Below are 16,147 nucleotides of genomic sequence, written 5' to 3'. Positions count from 1 at the left end.
AAGGTACATGTATCACATTGGAATAACCGAAATAAAACGTTCAAACCTACCTGTTACCGACTGTTCGTCTAAAATTGTGAGCCATATGTTTGTTACTATTACAGCGCCATCTATCACAAAGCGAAAAAAGTGGTCCAACTACAACATTCATATTTCTTTACGTTCTACACGAATATGTAATAAAAAATGGGGTTTCCTATTTTAAAAAACGGAGTTCATATCCGTTTGACCTATGGCAGCGCCATGTAGCGGGTCAACTATAGCGCCATCTGTTTTCCCCTTCAAGCTAGAACAGATTCGTTCTCTGTAGTTCTTTCGTTTGACGCTCATTTCGTGAGATATTTGGCCCGGTCACGATCAGTGGACCACCCTGTGTACGTGTTTATGAGAAGCTGCTAGACTGTTGTACCCCAAACATTCTAGCTCCCTACACACAGCCTCTGTAACTAGCTGAACTGCTGGTAACACAGTAGAATTTACAAGTGATTGCTTCCGCTAATCTCGTGCGATTTTTCATAACCACCATCCGCTATGCTCTACGGCTCCCGTCCCTCAATGTGTAAGGTCTACCTAGTCGTGGTTTAGCAGTGGTTGTTCCTTGGATTTCCACTTCATAATCACACCACTAACAGTGATTTGGGCGGGTCTGGAAGCATTAATGCCCCTGGTGGCTCTGTTAATAAGTGACATCTACCTCAAAGTCCCTAAGCTTTCTGTTAATGCTTCTGTACAGACAATAGAAATTTCCTGCCTCTTTTTATACTGGTGGGTCTGCCTCTCGTGGTATCTGGTGGTCAATTCCACACTACATCGGGATGTCCGGATACTTTTGATCAGACGATGTACTTCTGACTGTCCCTGCGCAAGGCGATCGGCGACGTGACTGAGTGTGCTCCAGATCGTATCTTCTATTGTTAAGTACGTCGGTTAGACACTTTTGAATCACGAAGCCAGTACATTTCTGCCACTCTGTGAGAGCTAGTGACGAAGACTGCTGGCGAATATTCGACGTGTGTTACATGTCATATATTATGTGCATGTTTCAGTAGCTTTTTTAAAGTTAAACTGAAAATTATGGGCACTGCGTTAAAAAAAGCGAGATTATCGAAAAACAGCTTGTAACCTTATAGTCAAGGAAGGCAGTATTCAGTTACGATTGTGGACGGGGCCGCAATCAGTTGCTATTGGTTCCCTTTTGCAATTACACACATTTATTTTGAAACGGTAATCCCAGACTGAGCAATAAATAAGATATCACACGTTATAAATGAAGGAATAAAGAACTGTGTAATTAATAGTGCTTTCAGTGCATTGCAATTTACCAAATGAGCATAAAATACAAACACAGCAAATAATGTTTTTAAAAAAAGCCAATGTGATCCCAATTGGAATTTTAAGGCAAGTAACCACAGTCACGGCTGAAGGCCTTTAACGCCAAGAAAGGCAATTATATAAAAAATTAACAAACATACTGTAAAGCAGCAATGCAATAGCAAAGGTTAATTTAAAAAAACAGGCAACTGATCACCAAACGGGTGAGACAAAATGATGATAAACTTGATAGCACAACCATTTAAACCTGCTGTAACGATAAGAATGGCAATTATATAAGAAATTTAAAACAAGCGTACAGTAAAACAGCAAAATACAATAGCAAAGGTTAACTTAAAACGACAAGCAACTGATCACCAAACAGGTGAGACAAAATGATGGTAAGCTTGGTAGCACAATCATTTAAACCTGCTGCATCGCCAAGAATGGCAATTATATAAAAAAATTTAGAAACGTACAATAAAACAGCAAATACAATAATAAAACATAAGGGCCAGTCACAGACAGTGTACCAGGTATCGGCCTCTGAGTACGTCCAGCAAAAAATACTTTTGCGAGCGATGAGATAGGCAGCCAAGACTTGCATTCACTTCACAAGATGGTAACTCAGACTAGTGGCAGTCTAACGAATGACTAAGGCTGAGGCTACCTGACGTCCAATAAACCAAACACAAATATGTAACCGAGCGAGGTGGCGCAATGGTTAGCACACTGGACTCGCATTCGGGAGGACGACGGTTCAATCCCGTCTCCAGCCATCCTGATTTAGGTTTTCCGTGATTTCCCTAAATCGTTTCAGGCAAATGCCGGGATGGTTCCTTTGAAAGGGCACGGCCGATTTCCTTCCCAATCCTTCCCTAACCCGTCTCTAATGACCTCGTTGTAGACGGGACGTTAAACACTAACCACCACCACAAATATGTAAAAATACGCCAAAGCCAGAACCGGCAGTCTGGACTCTGCCCACAGAATACTGTGCTTAGAGCGCCCGGAATGAGAAACGAATCACTACCACCAGAGCAGAAGAATCGCCAATCAACCTACAATCAAGAAAGCTGTCGAAACTACACGCCTCACCGGACAGCAGCGGCAAGGCGAGGAAACGTACACTGCCGTTACATACACTAACCCCATGGGCAGCTAACTGGGGCGTTAGCAGCCATGAGGCAGGAAAAATACCGCTGGTTGAACTTAACAAGTAGTAACAAACTGAACGCAATAAATGGAAATTAGAAGTCCAGGAAAGCTAATCAGATCCGCCTTGCCCCAGCACTCCACTCGCTGCTCTTCGCCTCGGCAACACTACGAGCAGCAACACGAGCCCAAGTCACTGGAGAATCGCAAGGTCTCACAATGGTGGAGGTTTCTCTACTTGAATCCAAAAGCACTCAACTTAGCCGGCCGTTGTGACCGTGCGGTTCTAGGCGCTTCAGTTTGGAACCGCGTGACCGCTACGGTCGCAGGTTCGAATCCTGCCTCGGGCATGGATGTGTGTGATGTCCTTAGGTTAGTTAGGTTTAAGTAGTTCTAAGTTCTAGGGGACTGATGACCACAGACGTTAAGTCCCATAGTGCTCAGAGCCATTTGAACCACTCAACTTATAGCTTGCAGAATCCGGTTAACGTCGAGGTCGTGCACCCTCGTGACCACAGGCCTTCGACCTGGCAATCCATGCACGTCGCCAGCGGTCCCAGCGTGTTCTCGCACTGCGCGGACCTCGCTCCTCGTGAGTCCTCAACTGAACTGCACACTGACACCGGAAGAACGACGACGTCGCCCCAAAGATAGGGCCACAGTTACTACATACCGATAACCGCTGCTGCTGCCATTAGTGGACAGGCAACGCTTGGGAAACCAAATGGCGCCAGTCAACACGAAAAGAAGACAAACAACCGCAACCATGTCAACTAAACGATACAGTCCGGCCTCCAACAGAGGGCGGGAACCTACAACAGCACCAAAGCTCACGGCTCACAGCTAATCAGTACATCTTGTTCAATTTTAATATATAAACATAACCTAAAGGCGATGTCACTCACAAGATACTTCTAATCAACTTGCGCGCCTATGGAGTATCGCTTCAGTTGTGCAACTGGATTCGAGATTTCCTGTTAGAAAGGTCACAGTACGCAGTAATCCACGTAAAATCATCAAGTGAAACGGAAGTGATAACCGGCACTCCCCAAAAATGCGTCATAGGCCCTCTGCTGTTCCTAATCTATGAACACAATCTGAGCAGTCCTTTTAGATTGTAAGCAGATGATGATGTCATTTTCCGTGTAGTAAAATCATCAGAAGATCAAAACCAATTGCAAAATACAAAAAAACACCGTATCTCTATGGTGCGAAAAGTGGTAGCTGTCTCTGATTATGGCAGTGTGTGGGGTCATCCACAAGAATCCGAAAAGAAGTCCCTTAAATTTCTGTTACACGATAAAGCATACAAATTTAAAGACCGTCAATTCAGATAAATGCCTAGGAATTACAATTACGAACAACTTAAATTGGAACGATCTCAAAAATTATGCTGGAGGGGGGGGGGGGGGGAGGGGGGGGGGGGGGAAGGCAAACCAAAGTCTGCGTTTCGTTGACAGAACACTTATAAGATGCAACAGGTTTTCCAGAGAGACTGCCTACACTATGCTTGTTCGTTCTCTGCTACAGTATTGCTGTCTGGTATGAGATCCTTACCAGACAGGATTGTCGGAGGACACAAAAAATGTTCAAAGGAGGGCAGTTCATTTTGTATTATCGTGAAATAGGGGAAACAGTGCCATAGATACCATAAGTTAAGGGGAAATCATTAAAACAATGGTGTTTTGCCTTGTGGGAAGATCTTTTCACGAAAATTCGATCGCCAACTTTCTTCTCTGAATGTGAAACTATTTTATTAACGCCAACCTGTTGTTGTTGTGGTCTTCAGTCCTGAGACTGGTTTGATGCAGCTCTCCATGCTACTCTATCCTGTGCAAACTTCTTCATCTCCCAGTACCTATTGCAACCTACATCCTTCTGAATCTGCTTAGTGCATTCATCTCTTGGTCTCCCTCTACGATTTTTACCCTCCATGCTGCCCTCCAATACTAAATTGGTGATCCCTTGATGCCTCAGAACATGTCCTACCAACCGGTCTCTTCTTCTCGTCAAGTTGTGCCACAAACTCCTCTTCTCCCCAATCCTATTCAATACTTCCTCATTAGTTATGTGATCTACCCATCTAATCTTCAGCATTCTTCTGTAGCACCACATTTCGAAAGCTTCTATTCTCTTCTTGTCCAAACTATTTATCGTCCATGTTTCACTTCCATACATGGCTACGCTCCATACGAATACTTTCAGAAATGACTTCCTGACACTTAAATCTATACTCGATGTTAACAAATTTCTCTTCTTCAGAAACGCTTTCCTTGCCATTGCCAGTCTACATTTTATATGCTCTCTACTTCAACCATCATCAGTTATTTTGTCCCCCAAATAGCAAAACTCCTTTACTAATTTAAGTGTCTCATTTCCTAATCTAATTCCCTCAGCATCACCCGACTTAATTTGACTACATTCCATTATCCTCGTTTTGCTTTTGTTGATGTTCATCTTATATCCTCCTTTCAAGAAGCTATCCATTCCATTCAACTGCTCTTCCAAGTCTTTGCTGTCCTTGACAGAATTACAATGTCATCGGCGAACCTCAAAGTTTTTATTTCTTCTCCATGGATTTTAATACCTACTCCGATTTTTTTCTTTTGTTTCCTTTACTGCTTGCTCAATATACAGATTGAATAACATTGGGGAGAGGCTACAACCCTGTCTTACTCCCTTCCCAACAACTACTTCCCTTTCATGTCCCTCGACTCTTATAACTGCCATCTGGTTTCTGTACAAATTGTAAATAGCCTTTCGCTCCCTGTATTTTACCCCTGCCACCTTTAGAATTTGAAAGAGAGTATTCCAGTCAACATTGTCAAAAGCTTTCTCTAAATCTACAAATGCTAGAAACGTAGGTTTACCTTTCCTTAGTCTTTCTTCTAAGATAAGTTGTAAGGTCAGTATTGCCTCACGTGTTCCAGTATTTCTACGGAATCCAAACTGATCTTCCCCGAGGTCGGCTTCTACTAGTTTTTCCATTCGTCTGTAAAGAATTCGTGTTAGTATTTTGCAGCTGTGGCTTATTAAACTGATTGTTCGGTAATTTTCATACTATCTGTCAACACCTGCTTTCTTTGGGATTGGAATTATTATATTCTTCTTGGAGTCTGAGGGTATTTCGCCTGTTTCATACATCTTGCGCACCAGATGGTAGAGTTTTGTCAGGACTGGCTCTCCCAAGGCCGTCAGTAGTTCCAATGGAATGTTGTCTTCTCCGGGGGCCTTGTTTCGACTCAGGTCTTTCAGTGCTCTGTCAAACTCTTCACGCAGTATCGTATCTCCCATTTCAGCTTCATTTTACATCTTCTTCCATTTCCATAATATTGTCCTCAAGTACATCGCCCTTGTATAGACCCTCTATATACTCCTTCCACGTTTCTGCTTTCCCTTCTTTGCTTAATACTGGGTTTCCATCTGAGCTCTTGATGTTCATACAAGTGGTTCTCTTATCTCGAAAGGTCTCTTTAATTTTCCTGTAGGCAGTATCTATCTTACCCTTAGTGAGATAAGCCTCTACATCCTTACATTTGTCCTCTAGCCATCCCTGCTTAGCCATTTTGCACTTCCTGTCGATCTCATTTTTGAGACGTTTGTGTTCCTTTTTGCCTGCTTCATTTACTGCATTTTTATATTTTCTCCTTTCATCAATTAAATTCAATATTTCTTCTGTTACCCAAGGATTTCTACTACACCTCGTCTTTTTACCTACTTGATCGTCTGCTGCCTTCACTACTTCATCCCTCAAAGCTACCCATTCTTCTTCTACTATATTTCTTTCCCCCATTCCTGTCAATTGTTCCCTTATGCTCTCCCTGAAACTCTGTATAACCTCTGGTTTAGTCAGTTTATCCAGGTCCCATCTCCTTAAGTTCCCACCTTTTTGCAGTTTCTTCAGTTTTAATCTACATCTCATAACCAATAGATTGTGGTCAGAGTCCACATCTGCCCCTGGAAATGTCTTACAATTTAAAAGCTGGTTACTAAATCTCTGTCTTACCATTATATAATCTATGTGATACCTTTTAGTATCTCCAGGGTTCTTCCATGTATACAATCTTCTTTCATAATTCTTAAACCAAGTGTTAGCTATGATTAAGTTGTGCTCTGTGCAAAATTCCTCTTTCATTCCTTATCCCCAGTCCATATTCACCTACAACTTTTCCTTCCCTTCCTTTTCCTACTACCGACTTCCAGTCACCCATGACTATTAAATTTTCGTCACCCTTCACTATCTGAATAATTTCTTTTATTTCATCATACATTTCTTCAATTTCTTCGTCATCTGCAGAGCTAGTTGGCATATAAACTTGTACTACTGTAGTAGGTGTGGGCTTCGTATCTATCTTGGCCAAAATAATGCGTTCACTATGCTGTTTGTAGTAGCTTACCCGCGTTCCTATTTTCCTATTCATTATTGAACCTACTCCTGCATCACCCCTGTTTGATATTGTGTTTTTAACCCTATAGTCACCTGACCAGAAGTCTTGTTCTTCCTGCCACCGAACTTCACTAATTTCCACTATATCTAACTTTAATCTATCCATTTCCCTTTTTAAATTTTCTAACCTACCTGCCCGATTAAGTGATCTGACATTCCACCCTCCGATCCGTAGAACGCCAGTTTTCTTTCTCCTGATAACGACATCCTCTTGAGTAGTCCCCGCCCGGAGATCCGAATGGGGGACTATTTTACCTCCGGAATATTTTACCCAAGAGGACGCCATCATCATTTAATCATACAGTAAAGCTGCATGCCCTCGGGAAAAATTACGGCCGTAGTTTCCCCTTGCTTTCAACCGTTCGCAGTACCAGCACAGCAAGGCCGTTTTGGTTAGTGTTACAAGGCCAGATCAGTCAATCATCCAGACTGTTGCCCCTGCAACTACTGAAAAGGCTGCAGCCCCTCTTCAGGAACCACACGTTTGTCTGGCCTCTGATAGATACCCCTCCGTTGTGGTTGCACCTACGGTACGGCTATCTGTATCGCTGAGGCACGCAAGCCTCTCCACCAACGGCAAGGTCCATGGTTCATGGGGGGAGGAACGCCAACCTACAGAGTGACAAATGATCACCGTAATAAAATAAGAGAAATCACAGATGGCATAGAAAGATTTAAGCGTTCGTTTTTCACAGGCGCTGTTAGAGAGTGGAACGATAGAGAAATACCCTGAAGGTGGTTCGAACAACACTCTGACAGGCTCTTTAAGTGTGAACTGCAGAGTAGTGATGTAGATGTAGATGTAGATACTGTGACGTGGGGGTTTAATTGTGTACCTGGATTATAGACATGTACCTACAAACAAACAAAAATTAATTGCGAAACAAGATTTACCGAAGGCGACATTTAAACTTTATGACTACCACTCAACTGCTACTTACTATCGTGTGTGTTTGCTCTGCTAATCGCGCACACTCGGCATTCGAATTGTCACTGAAGTGTTTAGTAAGAACAATTCACGTGTGTAACAACAAGAATGCAGTGGGAATGCATTTACATCTGTTGGACGAATGTTATGCAAACAAACACTCCAAACCGACGTTTCACGTAAGTCACATGCAACGAAATTCTGTAACGCAACCATCTGTGTGTGGCGTGTTTATAATTATGTATTATTTATATTTTAGGAAATTTAATCTGTCAAAAACACACAACATGTCGTAAAGAAAGCGTGTAAACCGTCTGAGGATGAATCACAACGATTCGAATCCGGTAACGGTGCCCTTTGAATAAAGGAACTGAAAGTAAATTTGTGGCTGGTTGCTGTCCTAACACCATCAACATTTGTCTTCAGATAACAGCCACGGTCTCCATCATGTCATCATATGACAAAATTGCAGCCATTTCAATTTTTGAAGCGAAGACTTTGAGGTTGGTAACCAGTTTGTTATATTTTGACTGCTTTATAAAATTTTCTTGTGTTCTTCTTCAGGAAGTCTTTTTCGATTTCGTAGTTTCTTTTAGTTTGTCGGATTAATTTGGATATTTCTTTTCTTACAGTTAGAAAATTGTACGTATTTTCAGTTTTGTTGTTATTCCAGTTTTGTTGTTATTCCAGTTTTGTTGCTATTCCAATTTTTGAATGTTTCATTGTAGACTTAACTGCCATTTCACAATCCGCTTTCCACCAAGGGTGTTCTTGTTTCTTTCGAAGCAGAATTAACTTTTGTGCTGTTGTGACGAACCTTTCCTTTAGGCTTTGCCAACTGTTCAATTGTTCTTTGTCAAGAGCGGTTATTTTAGCGTTGTCAAATTTTGGGGCAACAATTTCCCTATTAATATAGTTGTGGGTACCAAACAGAGACTACTCGAACACATGTGTAAATTTATCCCACGAACGTTAGCTACAGGCTTCCTGGCGACCGACACCTGTCGCGGGCTCGGACACCAGCAGAGGATGGCGGTCACGGAACGCCGCAACGGCGGGATACGAGATACGTGCGCGAGATGACCGCGAAGATTGGAAGCATCTCGCTACCGCCCTGCGGCGGGCGGATAGGATTGTAGGGTGGAGTGGCTGCCGGACAGCCAATCAGCGCCGCCTGCCCACACGCCCTGCGCCCCCGAGCACAATCCGGGTAGTCTTACGCAGGAGGATGGCGCGCCGCATCGCCGACTCGCATTTCCGACTGGACTGCGCAGCTCGAATGACCAGGGCGCTATGGGCTGACACGGCGGCTGTAATGCTGCAGTAAGAAACAGAGAAGTAATACTGAAGCACTTCGCTAATTTACAGGAGTGGAGTACCGGCAGTTTGATGCTCGGAGTCCGACAAGATATGCCTCATTACACTGACAGCCAACTCCAAGAATGATAGCAAAAAATGAAATTTTACTTAAAGACCGCAGCTCGCACGGGGTCCCAGGTTCGATTCCCGGCGCGGTCAGCGATTTTTCCTGCCTCGAGATGACTGGATTTTGTTGTGTCGTCTTCATCATCATCTTTCATCCCCATTACGCTCGGAGGAAGGGAATGGCAAACCACCTCCGCTGGGACCTCCCCTACACTCCTCAGAGTATGGGACCACACACATCATGCGTGCAACATAGTAGGGAAAAATTTGGTTAAATTTGTGGGTGTTTTGGGGGTTTACTGGGTGCGAAATTTAATACAAAGAGCTACCGCCTCTGTCAGCAACAAAGGTTCTAAACCGGTTGAGTCCTGAGTCGAAATAAGACTGCAGATATAGTTACGTCACTACATGATCGCACTGGTTGCCATCCTAAATTGTCATGCAATAAGAGGGTCATACCCAAAACATTGCAGGATACCGTCAGTCTCACGCAACTATTTAGCGCTTGAGAGAACAGATGCATTGTTCATTCGGCCATGGAGGATTGTACAGTAAAGTCCCACAACTTGAATCAGGGAGTCGGCTTATTTGCAGCAAGCCTAGTAAGCATATGCCAGCGTTCATCAGTCGTGGCAAGTAGTGGCATGTCAGTCCCCCAACAGTTCATGAATTACTACACCTGTCTGTGAATTTTCCCTTACTTTTTTCAGCGCCTCTTCAATGTATAGGTTAAAGATAACAGGGGTTAGTGCGCAACCTTGCCGGACACCTTTCCGTATCTGCACCTCTTCTTGTTTTGTCCGTCGACGGATAACTGCTGTCTCGTTTTTGTACAGGTTCCATATCATTTTTCTATCTTTATAGTCTATTCCTACTTTTTTGGAATTCTAATAACTTGCAATCACAGCATTTAGAACACTTCATGCCATTTTGAAATTTATTGCATGCTGCCTTCATAGCGTTGCAATTTCAGTGGCCGTCAGTGTCGCTCTTTAGGTTGTTACTTATACTTTTTTAGTGTTGTCCATTTACCCAAGTTCTCTAAACCACCAACGGCTAGAAGAATGTCTTTGAAGAGTTAAAGACACGAGAGCTGTACTGACAGACTGAAGTTTGGTGTTATGCCGCATGTAGTGCTAGGGGAGCTATTAGTAACGAGGTTCCCTGATACAGACAAAGATCTCGGTTGGAGTCCCAGCTAATCTGCAGGCTGAAGGATTCATTCTGAATTCGAATCATCATATCTAGAATGAATTTTCACTCTGCAGCGGAGTGAGTGCTGATGTGAAACTTTCATAACAGATTAATACTGTGTGCCGGACCAAGACTCGAAGTCGGAGTCACGTACTCTACTAACTGAACTACCCATACACGACTCACGATCGCTCTTCACATCTTTCCTACCTACCAAATAGCGCAAACTTTAGTTCTGGAAACTGCCCACCAAAATGTGCCTAAGCCTTGTCTCCCCAATATCCTTCCTTGGAAGAGTGTTAGTCTACCAAGTTTCGCAGGAGGACTTTTGTGAATTTTGGAAGGTATAAGATGAAATATTGGCGGAAATACAGCTGTGACGAAGGATGTGAATTGTGCTTGGGTAGTTCAGTTGGTAGAAATCATGACCGCGAAAGGCGAAGGTTCCGGGTTTGAGGCCCAGCGCGGCACACAGTTTTAATCTACCAAGAAAGTTTCATCAACATATCTGCTCTCCACATTGCCGGATACGGTTGTATAGTGCTTTGCCCAGCTACACTTCTTTTTTACGAATTTGAGTCGAGTTGACGTCTCGAGTTTAGAGGTTACTGAAATTATACGTTGTCCAGCCATCACAAGTTTCCTGTTGGTCTCTTTCGAGATGCACTTCGATCAAAGTATGGTCGAGGTATTCTGTAGGATTCCATTTTCTTCATACGCTGATATCATTGTAGTACTTTTACTTCACTGATTTCTGCAAGGCTTATTTCCGTCTACGTCTTTGGCTGGTATCTTCTTCTTTATTTTATCCCCTTTTGCCTTTTGTGTGCGACAGCGGAGAACTTCTTTCCTGGTGCCTGGAGACACCTCCAATCCATACGACAATACAGGTACAAAATGTGCTACCAGGCGAGGTGGCACGGTCGTAAGACACTGGTCTCGTACTCGGGAGGGCGTCGGTACCAGTTCTCATCTAAATTAGAATTACATATTAATACTTTCAGCTGCTGACTGGCGTTGATATACATCAACGGGGACAGGTGAAAATGTGTGCTCCGACAGGGATCCGAACCCGAGATCTCCTGCTTACATGGCAGACGCTACATCCATCTGAGCCACCGAGGGCACAAAAGATAGTGCGACCGCAGGGACTATCTCGAGCACGCCTCCCGCGAGACCCACATTCTCACCTTATATTTCCACACACTACATTCGTAGTGTCCCACCCCAACACACTCATTACTCGTGGAAGACATTCTTACCAAGTACCGTAAGAGTTCGGGGACTCGAGGAATAGGTGTGCATCTGCACAGAAGAAGGAGGTCATGGCCGGTATTGCCAGAACTATATACTTATATGGATATGGTGTCTGTTCTTTCGGACATACAACGTGAGAATGTGGGTCTCGCGGGAGGCGTGCGCGAAATAGTCCCTGCATTCGCACTATCCTTTGTGCCCTCGGTGGCTCAGATGGATACAGCGTTGACCATGTAAGCAGGACATCCCGGGTTCGAGTCCCGGTCGGGGCACACATTTTCACTTGTCCCCGTTGATGTATCTCAACATCTGCCAGTAGCTGAAGGTTTTAATATATAATTCTAATTTCGTTCTAGATATGGTGTCTGTTCTTTTGGACATGTCCGAAAGAACAGACGCCATATCAATATAAGTGTACAGTTCTCATATGGCCATCCAGGTTCAGAATTTCCTTGGTTTCCCTAAATCACTTAAAGTAAGTGCCGGTATGGTTCCCTTGAAATGTATACTGCCGTTTTTCTTCCTTTTCGTCCCCAAAACCGGAGCTTTTCTTCTAACTAACTCGTCGTCGATGAGACGCTAAGCTTTCCTTCCTTTACAAAATACGGTTTTTACAGACTGTTATTAACAACCTGCGGAAATATTTCATCACAAAGTATTACGGTATAATTTGGAAGATTTTTTTTGTCTGCTGTTACCAATCTCTTGGTGTGTGGGATTATCTCAAGAAATAACGCTACCTGTTTACCGGAAGTCGGGCACAAACTCTATTAGTTTCCAGTTCTTAGATGGAATGCTGGATAATTTGCACTCATTACCGAATCTACAGTCTTGGTTTTGCTGATATTGAGAGTCTTTGACATAAATTGTTGTTGATAGGTATCTAGCTTAGCTTGAGCTTCAGTTTGTGCCTCACAGCGTACCTAAAAATAAATTAAACTAATTATCTGTGTCAGTCACTTTTATTTTATTCCAAGACGCGTTTATAGGGGTTACACCCTTGTCTTCAGGTGGACCCTTGGATTACATAACAAGCTTCCGAAACGCGTCGTGGAAGAAAATATAAGTGACTGACATAGATAACTGGTTTAGTTGATGTTCTATATCATAAACAGTCGCATTTTGCAAACCACTGTCCAACAAGGACGATCTAATGTCACACCATGCCATTAGATTTTCATCTATTGGCGGAGAACGCTTTCTATGATGAACTTATTGCTTAATGGACCTTAGGCCTACTGTTCGTTAACGATTCTCGTAAGTTACAATACTGAATTACTGTCTGATGAGTATGTTTCTTTACAGCTTTGTATCTGTTTTTGTTCTGGCTCTTGCAAGTAGAAGATCGCACGAAATTCTAAAATCATTTAGGGTCGTCTCATTCTCAACAATTTTGTTGTTCAATAAAATATAGAGTCAGTTTCAGTTTAATTTCCATTAGACCCTTGGCAAATCAGTTTTCTACTTACATTTCTGAAAAAATACGTTAAGGACAAACACGATTCCCTTTCCATTAGGTCTACTTTTGCTAAATGTTGTCACTTTGTGTTTAACAGTACCTGAAACGCTGGTAGACAGAAAATTACTGTTTTATTCGTAATACCAATTACTTATATTTTTAGTCGTTGATTGCTTTCAGAAAAAACATAATTTTATTGACTTCATAATTGTGGCTGCTAAAGGTAACTTCAAATTTCTGCGTCAGAAAACATTTTTATCTGTCGTGAATACATGCTTTTTTTCCCTACCCGTTTGACTCACGTTATAAAGGTACAAGTAAACTTACTTCCATTTCTTCGGAGTAAATTTACTGACATATCAACGTACCTACGGCGAAATTTCTCTATTCCCCCGATTTACAAAACATATAGCTAACGACAAAGGATTGTTTCAGCACTTCTGGTATACTACCTTTAGGTACGTGGACTCCAACCACTGCTGAAACCTGTACGAAGAAGTTACTGCCTAATGGTCATTGGAGAAAACTTATAGATTGTGCTTATTTATGTATTCATATCTGTTATTCGTACATGAAACAGAAAGTGACACTGATTGCAGAATGATGGAAGAGTAAACAATTTTTTTAACTACTTCCGTTAAAGTGAATGTAGTATACAGTTGTAGTGTTCAGAAAACCAAAACTGTCCATAAATCGGGAGAAGCGCTGTTATCCATTGGTAATACTAAATGTGAAATTAATGAAATTTTCAAGCAACATATACTGTTCAATATCGACATCATTTATTCGCGGTACAAGACGTTAAACCTGTAAGTAGGCTGTTTAGGTTTTTTTATTGGTAACGCCACGTAGCGCTCTGTATGAAAATCACTGGCTGTGCTGTGTGCAGTCTGCGGCTGGTTTACATTGTTGTTTGCTATTGTAGTGTTGGGCAGACGGATGTGAACAGCGCGTAGCGTTGCGCAGTTGGAGGTGAGCCGCCAGCAGTGGTGGATGTGCGGAGAGAGAAGAGAGATGGCGGATGGTCTGGACAGTAAATTTGTAAGACTGGATGTCATGAACTGATATATATATATATATATATATATATATATATATATATATATATATATATATATATATAATGACTTTTGAACACTATTAAGGTAAATACACGGTTTGTTCTCTATCAAAATCTTTCATTTGCTAACTATGCCTATCAGTAGTTAGTGCCTTCAATAGTGAGAACCTTTTATTTAGCTGGCAGTATTGGCGCTCGCTGTATTGCAGTAGTTCGAGTAACGAAGATTTTTGTTGGGTAAGAATTCATGAAAGGAATAGGTTATTGTTAGTCAGGGCCATTCTTTTGTAGGGATTACTGAAAGTCAGATTGCGTTGCGCTAAAAATATTGTGTGTCAGTTTAGTGAATGTCTGAGTACGTTGAGTTTTGCTCAGCTGTTTGAAAATCATATAACGTAAGATGTTCATCAGCACAATCATTCATTAATTTTTCTAAGGGGACGTTTCAAACCATGCAGGATCAGTAACTGGCACGCGGAGAGGGAACCTAGGTAACCCGTCACCGAGTCAGTGGAGTTCTGACAGGCCGATCCTCATCCAGGGGGCGTGTCCATATAGGTTCAAATGGCTCTGAGCACTATGGGACTTAACATCTATGGTCATCAGTCCCCTAGAACTTAGAACTACTTAAACCTAACTAACCTAAGGACAGCACACAACACCCAGCCATCACGAGGCAGAGAAAATCCCCGACCCCGCCGGGAATCGTGTCCATATAGGTTGAGCCTCCGCTGTTCTGCAGACCATAGCACCTGCAAGTCACATCGGCCATCATCCCCGTCACATCAGCCGTCATCCAAATCACAATTGCCGTAACCCACGACGGCGTTCTCACGAATAAGGGAACTCAGCAGAAGGCCCACAAATGTACGAACTCATTCTTGGTTCTGCGCACATCTCGTGAGAGCAAGAACTTGTTACACTAACTGTCCTTTTTGAAGCTCCAACACTGATATTTAACATTATTCTGATTTTCGGTTCCGCTCAACTGAACTTTGCCAAGTGGTGCTCACTGGTATATATTTCCTTAGTGTGTAGTTCTCCAACAACGCTAGGATTGCTCTATGCATTTTTACTTGTGATAATTTTGGTGCATCTTGCTTAACGAATCCAACAGCGCGCAACTGAATAGCCGATCAGCAAATTCAAAAGAAAGGGTGGAAGCAGTGAGTCGATATTTTGTGCAATGTCTCACGAAACAGTTATATAAGAAATAACTCTGTTTACAGATCCCAAAGGTCTGTATTTAATTGTTTATGCAAGGGTTTAACATCTGACGTATATCAAGGTGATACTGTTCAGAATTTGTTGCGTAATTGTACCACGTTTTAATATGACTTTGCTGCAGGAATAATTCACGACAATAACGCCAATCTGAATAGTCTTCCTGTTTATGAGAAGGTGACATTTTGTGTCCCTGGCGTAGTAAAGCAATATAACATGTGTCTTTGCGATTCAGGTGCTCTTGTGATGTGATAAAAATAAACCAGAGGCAACCCAATGGTGACTACTTGGTGCGCGCTTTTTCCTGGGTACATTGTCGACCCCCCTGTTCACGTTTTCGTGTCGAAACAGCTGACTGTTCCTCAGAAGATTGATTTTGAACACGACAATGCACCGGCTCCCAGTTGAGTACCTGAGTACTTTTCAGTGCCGGTGAGTTGCCTGTTATGCCATGTCAGCTTGACAATCTTGCACAACTTGCTACAGTTTCTCAATGACAATGTAAAATATACTGAAACAAAGGAAATCCACAAAAAGTGCATCGATGCAGTTATGTTGCGATAACAAATAATGGACTGCAATTGACGGCTGACATGCGCATTGCGTTACCCAGACTGGACATGTGTAAGGAAGAAAGATTAGGTGTTAACATTCCATCGACTTCGAACTCATTAGGGATGGACTACA

This window comes from Schistocerca piceifrons, chromosome 5 (assembly GCF_021461385.2).
Source record: "Schistocerca piceifrons isolate TAMUIC-IGC-003096 chromosome 5, iqSchPice1.1, whole genome shotgun sequence".
Classification (NCBI taxonomy): domain Eukaryota; kingdom Metazoa; phylum Arthropoda; class Insecta; order Orthoptera; family Acrididae; genus Schistocerca; species Schistocerca piceifrons.
Note: the sequence above shows the minus strand (reverse complement) of the source record.